General features: G+C 43.9%; 1 protein-coding gene across 2 annotated transcripts in view; it reads right to left on the reverse strand.

Annotated features, from left to right (window-relative positions):
* Positions 1-11,025, reverse strand: part of SLC25A25 (solute carrier family 25 member 25) — a 43,619-nt gene that overhangs the window by 19,344 nt on the left and 13,250 nt on the right. The gene's annotated exons all lie outside the window — the stretch shown is intronic.

Below are 11,025 nucleotides of genomic sequence, written 5' to 3' on the forward strand. Positions count from 1 at the left end.
CAAGAAACCAGACTACCTTGTGCCTCAGTTTCCCAATATAAAACAAGGACAACACCCATCTTTGTAAAAGTGCTTTGACTTCTCCAGATGCTCATACTTTGTACTTCTGTAGTAAATGTGCAAATGAGATCCACCATATAGCACTTGGTTTAACTGGCCGGACCACGGTAGATGACTTGTTACAGTTCTCCATTTTATGGATATTAAATGCTGCTCTCTGGATCCCAGCAAAGCAGTAATGTAGCCCCCTTGTGCGATGCTTTAGAGTTCTTACTATAACGAGTGCAGCAGCAGTCTGTATCAAGCAAAATATTATTACTTTGATTCTGGACATTTTGGAACAGAAAAATTTTTAAAATAAGCAAAATATAGTACACCAGCAGGAATCCACAGACATGGTCATGGATATCAGGCAAAAGTGATGCTGGAAAAGAGGGAAGAATACAATTAGAGGCTTTCTTCTCTCCATCCTTATGCACAGACACCACAGGCACAGGAAGGAGGAAAAGTATGGAATTGACTTCTCAGTAAGGGTGATCTATTTTTAGGTTTTTAGCCCATTATGATTACTGGAACAAAGGGTTACAGAAAATTCTACAATTCTGCAGATGTTACCAGTGAAAATAGCAACAAGAGGTGCCAGCGTAATTATAAGCTTTAAGTAGCAACTCATTTTGCAAGCAAGCTTTCCAGTTGCGTGTGAAACATTATACCTCAATGGACTTACTAACATTAGCAAGTCGATGAACCCTTAAGCAATATTTCAAATCTTAAAGAATCATGCACAGAGTGAGACAAGGTTCCCTGGGGTCAGTCTTCTCCAAAAAGAAGGAAAAAAAATCTACTGAGGCTTCACATTGCCAATGTGTCTGTGGAGTTTCAAGCTACAAAATGCTGATCTTATGCTTCAATATTACACCCCCTTTTCAAGTAAGTATTTTACTGCTGCTACACTAGGAGTCCCCGAAAAGAGAACTTAACACAAAAAAGTATGAAAATGCAGGAAAACCCCCTCCTACTAGTTAAGAGTGCACAAGATAATTCTGCTTTAAAAAGTCTACTTGGACACCCAGCTTCTGGTTTTAAAAAAAGTGTGTGGGGGGACAGAGGAGGGGCAGAAACAGGGAGAGTCTTATTAACGCCTTGCCACTAGCCTGAAGAATTTTGCCAGGGCAATAGGCAGAATGACTATAAACATAAGCCGGGGGGGGAGTGTCAAGGGCTATAGGCTATACAGGGGGAACTATTCCCATTTTAAATCCCTTAGATTCAAGTGTTTCTATCCTCACTCAGCTAAAGCAGCAAATTACTTTTTTGTGAACAAACCTAGTTGTCTAAACTAGACTTCTTGCAAGCCAGCTTTCCATTCACTAAGCCTGAGAGTGAAACTGCAAAGGCAGCATGCACACAGGTGCAACAATACCTGACCTGTCCCCAGTGGACTTCTAATTATGATCTGTTCTCCCTGCCTACTCAGGCAGCTGAAGTACATTTCCATACTTTCTCTGCTGAACTAACCTACTGTTAAGATTATATAATTTTTGACATAGCACAGAATTGAAGAGACCAGTAATTCACAAACAGAAGCCCGTGCAGGGGATGATATTATGCCCAGGTGCAATTAAAGCAGAAATCCAGCCAAGCCCTCTGGGTTTTGTCCCCTAAGCTAAGCCTCAAAGGAATTCTTCCACTGTAACTCCTGTTTTTCAGTCCACGTATAAGAAAGCTGTGCACTCCTCACCCTGCAAGCCTGTAAAGGAAAGTTACAAAATACAAAGCCAGTTAATGGTTGGATGCCTAAAGGGAGCTCTGCTAGACCTGAGGTACTGGCTAACAAAATTTGGGTTTTCTATAAAATACCATCTAGCAAAGGCACCAAAAAACAAGACTGCTCGAAACCAACTGAGTAATTAGAGACGCAACAAACACATCTGGTACCAACCAGAGACGTCCAGACCCCCATACACTGAAATGATGACCAAACAGCACAATTCAGTGCCATCTGCTTTGCAATCGAGAACTAGATGATCCATATAGCAGCAGTCCCATATTGAAGGCCCTGAAGATGGTCCCTTGAGAATAAGCTGGTCTCATGTTAGCTCTTTTTGTTTCCAGTCCAGGCTCTCCAAGGAAGAGAAACACCTAGCGCAGTGGTTCCCAATCTGTGGTACAGGCACCACCAGTGGCATGCAGACAACCTGTCAGTGTACACACTAACAAATTTATTATAATTACTTTATATGACAAAAAATTGCTGGTGGTACTTAAGGTTGTTGTAGGTCAGTTCAACCTTAAGCCCACTGGATGTGGTACAGGTGGCTAGGGTGACCACCCAGGGTTACAGCTCCAGTGTCTGAAACTAAACCATATAGCCAAAAATGGGATTAGAATATCCAGACAGAAGACGAGAGCAAGGCAGTCTCTCCAACTAGAGAGAAAGGAGAACAGATGGGAGGGGGAAGATGAAAGAAAGAAAAAAGGACAATTGAGTTGTTTTAATTACTTCCTGAAAGCTAAATATAGAACAGCTCTTTCCATGACACTTTTGTATTAAAATGATGGTGTCAGCTGCCATGGGGAAGTTCTGTGATTAGGAAATAAGAAGGGTGGAGAGAAAAAAAGACCACATGCTCTCTCTGCTCATTCAGAAGGTAGCCCATGTCATAGCGAACCTGGCAACTTCTATGACCTGCTGTTTCCAACACCAGAGTGTCAAACTTGTCTCCTTCCCTTTCTGCCTACATGATCCTGAAGTGAAATTCAGCATCTTAGAATCATAGGAAATTAGGGTTGGAAAGGACCTCAGGAGGTCAGCTACTCCCACCCCCTGCTCCAAATAGGACCAGCCCCAATTAGATCATCCCAGCCAAGACTGCGTTTAGCCAGGTCATAAAAACCTCCAAGGATGGAGGTTTCACAATCTCTCTGCATAACCTGCTCCAGTGCTTTACCACTCTCCTACTAAGAAAGTTTTTCCTTGCATCTAACCTGAACTTCCATTGCTGCCACTTGAGACCACTGCTCCTTGTTTTGTTATCTGCCACCAGTGAGAACAGCCCAGCTTCATACCCTTTGGAAGCACCCTTCAGGTAGTTGAAGGCTGCTATTAAATCCCCTCTCAATCTTCCCTTCTTCAGACTAAATAAGCCCAGTTCCCACAGCCTTTGCTCAGAAATCATGCACCCCAGCTCCATCACCATTTTTGTTGCACTCTGCTGGATTCTCTCCAATTTTCCACAGCCTTTCCTTAGTGGGGGACCCAAAACTGGACACAGGACTCCAGATGTGGCCTCACCTGTGCTAAAAAGAGGGGAATAATCACTTCCCTTGACCTACTAGCAACACTCCTACCAATGTAGCCCAGGATGCCATTAGCTTCTTGGCAACAAGGGCACACTATGGGCTCATATTCAACGTATTGTCCACTATAACCCTCAGGGCCTTTTCTGCAGAGCTGCTGCCCAGCCAGTCAGCTCCCAGCCTGAACCTATGCATGGGACTATTGCATCCTAAGTGCAGGACTTTGCATTTGTCCTTACTGAAACCGCATGAGATTTCTTTTGGTCCAATCCTCCAATCTGTCTAGGTCTCTCGCAATCCTAACCCTACCATGCGGCAGAGATGTGGGGTGGAAAATTTTCTAGTGCTTTATTTTCCACAGCAAATTTTCCATTTCTAAAAATTCTTTGTTTCATAAAACTCATTAGTAACAATGAATGGATGACAATAGCCATGATGACAGACAATGCCAAGTACCACACAAATGAAAAAAAAAAAAAACTTTAGAGCAAAGACATCATTTGGCGGGCAGCAGAGATCGTGTCTCCTCTCATGCTGGAAGGGATACTGTAACACCCGACTGCTGTCTAAGATTGCTTTAAGGATCCTAAGCATTCCCCAACAGCAGCTTCTTGTGAACTAAACTGGAAGGTTTTCGGCTCAATCAAGGCAAAAGAAGAACTAACAAATGAACGCACCACTAAGCTTGCTTCCATTTCTCAAAATCTCTTGCTTCTGAAGAATCAGTCAGAAGCACAATTAGTGAAGAAGATGCAGTGTGATAAGTTGCCCTTGCCCATAGACTCAGTGGTAAAACCATCCTTTAGCGAAAGAGAATGTGATTCAAGTAGTTCTGAATCAGATTTGCCTGAATCCGATTCTGAAATGAAACTAATAAGTAATGCAAGCGATTCTACAGATAGCGACAGAGAAAATGGAGGTGCCACAATGACCTTATTGGAAGAGAGTTAAACTTTGTTGAAGTAGATGAGTGGACAACCATGGCATGGCATACTCAGTTCTTTGGGTGTGCTAAAATTAGTATGTCACGTTTTCAGTCTCTTCTTTTTTTTTTCCTTAAATTTAAACAAACAATGTAAGGGAAGTAACATGCTATTGTGTATTGCCTTAACATTTTTACAAGTATGCCAATAAAAATAATTGGTTTCCATATAAAGCTTTGAATTTGTATGAATACAACAACATTTAAACCACATGAAGTATGCTGTATTTATTTTTTTTTTCTAATCAAGTATTTCAGTTCAAATACTTGGGGCTACTGGGACACAAAATTAATATGGGGATACTATACTTAACTAAAAAAAGTAAAACAAACATACTAAATCAGATCATGCTCCGTTTAGGGCATTGGAAATTTTTCCAGAAAACCCACATCTCTGCCGTCCAGCATATCTACGCCTCCCCCCAACTTGGTGTCATCAGCAAGCTTGCTGAGTGTGCACCCCATGCCATCTTCCAGGTCACTATGAAGATATTGAACAAAACCTGGCCCAGGACTGGCCCTTGGGGCACTCCAGTTGATACTGGCTGCCAACTAGACATCTAGCCCTTGACGACTGCCCTCTGAGCCCAATGATCGAGCCAGTTTTCTATCCACCTTACAGTCATTCAACCCATACTTCCTTAGCTTGCCTGCAACGACATTGTGAGAGACCATATCAAATGCCTTGCTCAAGTCAAGGTATTCCACATCCACTGTTCTCCGCACATCCACAGAGCCAGTCATCTCATTATAGAAGGCAATCAGGCTGGTCAAGCATGACTTGTCCATGGCAAATCCATGCCGACTGTTCCTAATCACCTTCTCCTCCAAGTGCTTAGGAATAGATTCCTTGAGGGCCTGCTCCATGATTTTTCCAGGGACTGAGGAAAAATCTGTAGTTGCCTGGATCCTCTTTTTTCCCCCCCTTTCATAAATATGGGCACTATATTTGCCCTTTTCCAATTGTCCAGGACTTCTACTTTCCCTGATCCTCCCTTGTTACAAACACCACTTGTAGAAACCCTTCTTCTTACCCTTCAGGTCCTTTGCTAGCTGCAACTCCAATTGTGCTTTGGCCTTCCTGACTTCATCCCTCCATGTCCAAGCAATACTACTCCTATATTCCTCCCTAGTTGTTTGTCCAAGTTTCCACTTATAAGCTTCCTTTTTGTGATTTAGCTCACTGAAGACTCCCCTGCTAAGCCATACTGGTCTTCTGCCGTACTTGCTAGTCTTCCTGTACTCTCAATAAGGCTTCTTTGAAGTACATCCTTCTCTTCTGGACTCCTCTTCCCCTCAGACTGGCTTCCCAGAGAATCCTGCCCATGAGTTCCCCAAGAGTCAAAGTCTGCTTTTCTGAAGTCCTGGGTCCTTAGTCTGATGCTCTCCTTTCTTCTTTTTGTCAGGATCCTGAACTCAATCATCTTGTGGTCACTACTGTTCAAGTTGCCATCCACTTCTGCATTTCCCACCAATTCATCCCCATTTGTGAGCAGCAGGTCAAGAAAAGCATTTCCAATATTTGCACCATGAAGTTGTCCCCAACACACTCCAGAAACATCCTGAATTGCCTGAGCACTGCTGTAGTGTTCTCCCAGCAAATGCCAGGGTGACTGAAGGCCCCTATGTGATTTGGGAAACTGATTTGTAAACCTTTTTATTTCTTAGGATGGTTTTAAAGGAAGTTTTTCCAACACTTCAGTTTGCAACAAGAAGTAGAATCTGCTTGTCACAGCTGGCCAATGCTGCAAAAGAGAGGACCTGGGGGGAAGCAAAAAAAAGAAAAGGAAAAAAAAAGGGTTGCTTCAAATCTGCTGATTGGATTTCCTGTCCCGGCATCTTTCTCCTCCCCTGACTCCAAGAGGGAGGAACGGCAGCAGCCGATGAGGCCATCTCCAGTTCCTCGAGTGACCCCACAGGAATGAGCAATGACTCATCTGATTTCAAAGCTTTCTTCAGTACACCCAGCCAAAAAGAATATAAGTGCTGGCTCCAAATGAGCAACCCTGTGCATTAGCCCTTCGTGTTCCAGTGCGAGACAAACACATCCCAATTATTTTAAACTGAAATTGCTGCAAACACAAATAGGATCTAGCCCGACCTTTTCACATTCTACAGCTGAAGCTGAATGGACCCGGCAGTGCTTCTTGCATCAGGCAGTCAGAACCAGACATTTTGGCCATCACCTCTTGGGTAATTAAACTGTCTGGTGCAAAAAACTGTTTACAAAGGCTCTAGTAACAGACAACTATGTTAAGCTTTAAGCTGTTACAGGGCACAACACAGTAAAGCTACAAGACACTGCTCCTTATGGGAGTGTATGCTCTAACTATAGGTAAGTACACTCCCATATGGCATTATCATTTCTACCAAGTCAAAAGATTCATTCATAGATTGTTAGGGGCTGGAAGGGACCTTGCAGATCATCAGGTCCAGCCCCCTGACTCTAGGCAGGAAGACAACTGGGAACAAGCAACCCCAGTGAAGCGACTGTCCAGGCTCCTCTTGAAAGCCTCCAGGGTAGGTGACTGCACCACCTCTGGAGGGAGCTTATGCCACAATAAACTCCAGTATTTCAGTCGATATGTTACAAGTCATCTGGTAATCAGGGACAAATACAGAAGAATATGATAGCAGAGGAGGGGAATTGACACACAGCCAGAATCCAGCAGGGTCACTGAACAGTGAGTTCTCAATGAGATCATGTAAGTCACATGAAAGGGGAGAGGAGGTAGGCAGGAGGAAGGGCAGACTGAATATCATGATATTAAAGAGCTGTCCACTTAACTCAGGGGCAGGCAATTATTTTGGGCAGAGGGCCACTTACTGAGTTTTGGCAAGCCATCGAGGGCCACACAACAGGCAGCATAGGGCAGATAAATATTAATTTTCTAAAGTTTTTAGGGGCCCCGCGGGCCAGATAAAATGGCCTGGTGGGCCACATTTTGCCATCCCTGATTTAACTGGACCAGCAAGTACCATTTTAAACCTCCTAGTATGCATCCAGTTATCAACTGCAGCAGGTTAAACCCCAAGAACAGAACTAGTGTGAAATTACTCTCTTTCAGTAATCTTGGACGTTAGGCAACATTGCACCCCAGGAGCCGTGTAGGAAAGGCACTAGTGCTCTTCTTCGTGACATCTGAAGCATTTAGGGGAACATATTTAGCCCAGTGCAAGTACTGATGGGTCCCGCCATTTCACATACCTGATGTTTTAACAGCCTAGCATTCTTAGAGCAAAAGTATTTTCTCTAACCCAAGCTGCCTTGAGGAGTAATTTTACCCTACAGAAATGTCTCTTGGAGTTGCATATCATTTACATTCCTTATTGATATGGCACTAAAATTAGCTTATCTACTTTGGGGGAAGAGATGCTGCAGTTTACAAACATCCCTCCAACTGCACTTGTGCCTAAGGCTCAGAGAGATATCCTCTAACAACATGTGCACAAGAACAAAGGTTGACACCTTCCTAGTCACTGTAAGTGCACTCACAAACCACACTTTACAAAATGACAGCGTGGCCCTGAATGCTAGAATATAGCAGATGCTATATAACTAATAATTTTGTAAAGCTCTCTCCAAATAACAGTGCAAAGCCCTAATGCACTTTACATAGCACATTTCAGACATTTAAAAGTGATTTTACTTTTAAATCAAGTTCTTTAATTGGAAGAGTACCAATGACTGTACTAAATCTTGCCATCTTACATACCAACCTATTTTTAAAATGAAGAGCACAACACCTACACCATTCTTTAGTTTAACACTGTCCTCCCCTACAGCCAGGATTATGACACTTGTTTTCAAAAGGAGACTTCAGCAAAGAGAACTGAGAGAAAATTATACCCCCCCCAAGTTATTTGCCAGTTCAAAAGTGCTGATTATGAAAGACCAACAATATTGTCCATTGACCCTTGCTCAAGGCTACACAGCTCCTAGATTCAACAGATGCTTAAGATCTTTTACTTTTTGTTGATTAGTCTCCAACAAGTCTCTGCAAGCTGGCAGGTTTCTTCTGACCAATCCATCTGAGAGAGAAGCAAAAAAGTGCACTATCCAGTAAGAATTCAACAGTGCAAAAACAAGTTGGCAACACAGAGTACATTCACGCAAGAGACATCCCCTCACTACATGAAAGTCACATCATGTCAGAGATATTGTTGTTTCTACAACCCATAAAAGTCAGGTCCAAATTCCTAGGTGGTTACCACTTGCCAGAATTAATCAACGTAGCAAGAGATCAGAGATGCTCTGTTCACCATGGCACCTCTTGGGGTAAAATAAGGAACAATGGTCACAAACTGACAGTGAGCAGATTCAGGCTAGATATCAGGAAAAATTTCTTCATGGTAAGGCTGGCCAAAATGTGGAATGGGCTTCCAAGGGAGGTGGTGCTGTCCCCTACCTTGGGGTTTTTAAGAAAAGACTGGATAGGCATGACCCCAGCACTCTTTCCTGCCTAGGCAGGGGGTTGGACTCGATCTGTTGAGGTCCCTTCGGACCCGAACATCTATGAATAAAAAGCTTCAGCTGAATTCTAATATTATAAAAGCCTAAATCTATTTGTCTGTCCGTAATGCTTTATTTGCACTCTGATTGGCTGACACAGTTGATCAGAGCATGAAGAAGCATTCTGACAGAAGACAGCCCACCACTATGACGATGGGGACACAGGGGATGCAGCCGCACCCTCCTGCTCCCTGCAGGTAATGTGGGGTGGGGGAGTGGGCCCGGGCCCAGTGCAGGGGAGAGGGGAAAAGGCCCAGAGGGGGGGAATGGGCCCAGACCCCAAGCAGCAGGACGGAAAGGGGAGAGGGCCCAGACAGGGGGGGCAGGTCTCCATCCCCGCCCGCTCCCGTCCCCCCACATTCTTGATAGGCAATTGGCTAGTACACCTGATAAGCACCAGACTCCTCCAGTTTACTGGCAAGTGCAGACTAGAATGATCTGTGCAATTTAAAGAATGTTCCGTGATCACTTATCCCGATAATTCGTATCTAGGACTTCCTGTACACCAGCATAAGAAATTAGGTCTGCACACGCTGCCTGAAGTTTATTGAAATGAGAAAGGAAGGAAGGGTGGGGCTCTCCTTTATCTACATTTTATAAGTATTTTCCTCTAAGACATATAGAATTGCCATATGTTGCAGTGTGTATACATATAAGTGCATGGAGGCCAATATCTGGTAGCCAAAATTTGAACAGCATGGATGAAGATTTTCATTACTGTTGCTCAGTGAGCCCAAGGTATGCAGAATCCCTTCCCCACATCTTATGCCCCAGTCAAATGTTTCATTAGCCCTGGGGATCAAGGCAGAGTAAGCACTGCAGACAATGAACAAGCCAGGTGGCTCCCCACATAGACCATCAAATCCAACCCTCTAGCACAGTTCCAGCTTTACAAGGCTAACAGCCAAATCTTTTAATAAGCTGGCATTGCAGCTGTGGGGTTTGCTTGTGCCAAAGCCAATTGCCACATTTCTCCTTAAAGAGAGTCTTTGCTGTGGCTGTCAAGAACTCTTTGGAGTGCTTATAAAGAGAGAATTTTAGTCTCTCGGTCAGTGTTCCTAAACTGATAAAAATAGCATGAATTTTGGATTCCTCGCCCAGTCCCTACAAGACTCCCAAACACTGCAGCCAAAAGAACTCTGACCCACCATCTCTATGCAACTTGCCCAGTACTCCCCTGGTATGCAAAAGCAGAATAGTCAAACCACACTTCTCATCACCCACAACAGGAGAGACTCCACTAGAGGTCAAGTTAGTGTATTCCTATATGCCTGACAACTGACGGTACCTTTTACCCAAAAGTCTTAACTTAACCTAGCTCTGAAAAGTTTTATTAATGTATTCATTGAAAGCAACTTCCCCTGATGCTAGAACCAGTTTAATGCATCCAGAATACTCCTTCAGCACTGGTCAGAAGAGAGACTGCTGAAGAACTCTCTGGCAAATACACTGCAACAGGCAGAGGGGCTACAATCTATGATTTTGAAGTGCAACAGTATTCTAATATTATAAAAGCCTAAATCCGTCTGTCTGTCCATAACACTTTATTCACACACTGATTGGCTGACGAAAACAGCAAGAGCGCGCCAAGCGTGGGGGAGTGCTCCATGATTCCAAAGCTGCGCTCCCAAACCCTGCTCCCTGCAAGAGGCAGAACAGCAGTAGCATGGGGCGTTAGGTGGCAGCACTCCATCCCAGCCCTCTCCCCCTCCGCCATTCTTGACAGGCAATTGGCTAGCGTTCACATATATTGCAAAACCCTTGTTTAACATTGTGTAAAGTCATCACACATTTCTAACAGCTCTGAAAGTGTCCCAGCACATTTACCATAAAATATACTTTATCAAATGCATACAGAGTTTTAAAGGTCTTATGGCCTGTTTAAAGAACAACTATGAGCATCATCCAAATTCCAATACTTTCAGCTTTAAAATGCTGGAATAATTGAACAGGTCTTTAAAGGTGCACCATTACATTGGTCCAATATCAGATCAGTACGGATATAAAAGAAAACTGGCTGTATCGGATATCAGCCCAATGAGGCTGATAATCTGGATGATAAATGCTGTGCTGTGTACAGCCGCAGCACTTGAGCAGCAAGGAGCACAGCCAGCAGCTGGTTAAGTCTGGTGTGGTGGAAGGGGAGGGGGAGGGAAGGGGAACAGGTAGCTCAACACCCCCTGCGGTGAGGGAGGGGGCAGGGGCAAGCGCTGCCTAGCCAGGTGTGGGA

Source organism: Crocodylus porosus, unplaced genomic scaffold (assembly GCF_001723895.1).
Source record: "Crocodylus porosus isolate Cpor-Errol unplaced genomic scaffold, CroPor_comp1, whole genome shotgun sequence".
NCBI lineage: Eukaryota > Metazoa > Chordata > Crocodylia > Crocodylidae > Crocodylus > Crocodylus porosus.